The 2,698-nt window shown below is 38.8% G+C and overlaps 1 protein-coding gene across 1 annotated transcript in view; it reads right to left on the reverse strand.

The window, feature by feature from the left end:
- The window catches only part of LOC107690833 (G protein-activated inward rectifier potassium channel 2-like), a 23,304-nt gene extending 21,772 nt beyond the window's left edge, over positions 1 to 1,532 (reverse strand). The window contains exon 1 of the mRNA XM_016489252.1: positions 1,354 to 1,532. The gene's annotated coding sequence lies outside the window, so the exon portion shown is untranslated. The remainder of the gene's footprint in view (positions 1 to 1,353) is intronic.
- Between the last annotated feature and the right edge of the window lie 1,166 nt (positions 1,533 to 2,698).

Raw genomic sequence — 2,698 nt, forward strand, 5'->3', positions numbered from 1 at the left:
AAACTTTCCCTCATGTTGTGTTTCAGACGTCAGGAGAATAACTTTACACTTGTTATTTTTACAAGAATATCAACGGTAAAGCTGTTTAGTTTCTTCCTAATTTTCATTTTTCCTTTGTATTTTGCTGTAACTATATGAAAAATGACAACATACTGCACATTTGTGGGTTATTTTATGATAAATCGCATCTATAATTCACTGAATGCACTAGAATCTCTGGTTCCCATCATTTTGGCGCATACGAAATATTACACTGCAACAAATGATTTTTTTTGCTTAAGTTTTGTTTTCTGATTTTTTTGTTTAATAAGAGAAAATATCTACCAATGGGACTAGAAACATAATCTTGTTTTGTCTTTGAATTAAGATTATTATTCTTACCCCACTGGCAGATATTTCTCTTGTTTTCATCAAAAACTAACAAAATATCTCTTAATATTATCTTAATATCTCATTTAGCTTCTCCAGTAAATGTATCTTGATTTAAGAATGCTTAGATGTTTGTAATCGAAAACCAGACAAACACACTATGAAAACTATTTTTGCAATTTAGAAACATTGAAGTAAACACTACTAATAGTGATTAGAAGCCGTGAGTAAAGCATCCGTGTCAAAACTAACCTGGAAAGAGACGCAAGGATTCGGCAGAAACATTACTTTGAAATATTATCACTCGATTTTCCAGTTAATGAACATTTGTAATTAAGGCGACATGTTACATAATACAGAAAATATGTGATGATTAACATCTGTAATATGCCACGAAAATAATCAAGCTTCTGTCTTTATTCATGGCCTGTTGTAGTAGTTTGTTAATGCTTTTACAATGCTTTGCTTTAATGGCTGATGAATAATGAAACCTTTATGAAAATGCTTATTACTGCCTTCAAATCTTTGTCTGATTGTTTAGAGTTTAAAGGAAGTTAAACTCCCAAAGCTTGACTAATATCAAGGTTTAGATGATGCAGGCCTTCGCTAGGATCCTCATCAGACACAGGGATGAAGAGTTTGAGGTTCTGAAGCTGAAGCAGGACTGTCTCCATGGAGACACAACCCACTCAAAGCGAGCCGACGAGGAACATTAAAGACGAGCGCAAGATTTCAGATCCACACACAGGTCGGGAAGAGAACAGCTCGTAAATGTTTTACAGAAGCGCTTCTCTATGTCACTCCGCGATCTTCATCACTGTTGCTCCTCCGGGAGGAAGACGATGGTGATGATGAGGAGGAGGATTCTTAGATTACCGAAGGCTCGTCGCTCAGCCCTTATGTAAGCCATCATTCAGTTACAATGCTCCTCAGAAACACGAGAAACTGCGATTACAGTGATGAAGGAGTAAATACGACACGTACCAGACAGCGCGTTCATTCATTCACTCGCTCTTCATCCTCTCGCTCAGTCTTCAGTGATGAAGAAGAAGAAGACGCTGATTTCACCTTCCAGCCCGCAGCTCAAACCCAGAGAGCCATCATCTTCATCATCCTCCCATCCTGACATGATCTCTAATGAGCCAGAGACCGACTGAGAGAGAGAGAGAGAGCGTGTGTGAGAGAGAGGGAGAGAGAGAGACTGAGAGAGAGAGAGAGAGTGAGAGAGAGAGAGAGAAGTGTATTATTCAAACGCGTTAATTAATCACATCGATTACAAATATAAAATGCAGAAAGGTAAAATAATGCCGATTTCGTCACACTTAGATAAAATGCAAAAAATAAAAAATAGCCCCGTTGTCAACTGCCCACTTCTTTATTTTTATTTTTTTTATTGAACAATCATTAATGTACAAACAACTTGGCCATATCAAAACATCTTCACATTACAATATACAGAACAGGTGCATACAACTACAAAACAAAGAGAGAGAACAGAGAGAGGAGAAGAAAAAAAGATTTAAAAAAAACCCTGCCCAATTCTTATGCATTGAAAAACTATTCAATAGGCGATATCTAAACTGAATCCAATTCGAATTGCGTCTTCACACCATTGAAAGCTCTGCTTCGGAACGTAAAGCGGAACAATCGCGCTCCCGTTCCGAATTAAAATAATTGCGGTGGTTCGCACAATATGCACAATACTTGACTACATCTTATGAAAACTGGCTGGAAAAGACTACTTAAGACACCCCACTAATTAACCCCACTATTAAAGAGAAAATAATCGCTTCATCCGATGTTTAAGTGAATAAAATAGCCTTGCCAGCCTTATACTTACTGGAGTTCCACAACTATTGACTTCTCTCTCACCGGACTGGTGTGTGTGTAGGTGATGTAAAAGAGGAAAGCAGGCATTGGACCAAACCACTGTGAGGCAAGGGAGGGGAGACTCAAAATGTTTCTAAACTTCTACACGCATTTTGCCCCGTTTGTGTTGTTTTACTACTTACACAGTTATTTAAAGTATAGAACATAGTTTTTTTACAATACACAGCCTGGTTTTTAATCATATTTTTAGGGGGGACAACCCTCAGATAGATCAATGCAGTGACAGGAACAGCTGCTCCGATGGCCCCAGAGCTGGAGGCCCTTCACACGCTAACAGACTGTCACGCAAATCACACACACACAGACACAGACACAGACACAGACAGAGAGACAGAGAGACAGAGACACAGAGACACAGAGACACACAGACACAGACACAGACACAGACACACACAGACACACAGACAAACAGACACAGACACAGACACAGACACACACA

Source organism: Sinocyclocheilus anshuiensis, unplaced genomic scaffold (genome assembly GCF_001515605.1).
Source record: "Sinocyclocheilus anshuiensis isolate Anshui unplaced genomic scaffold, SAMN03320099.WGS_v1.1 scaffold2267, whole genome shotgun sequence".
NCBI classification, from domain to species: Eukaryota; Metazoa; Chordata; class Actinopteri; order Cypriniformes; family Cyprinidae; genus Sinocyclocheilus; species Sinocyclocheilus anshuiensis.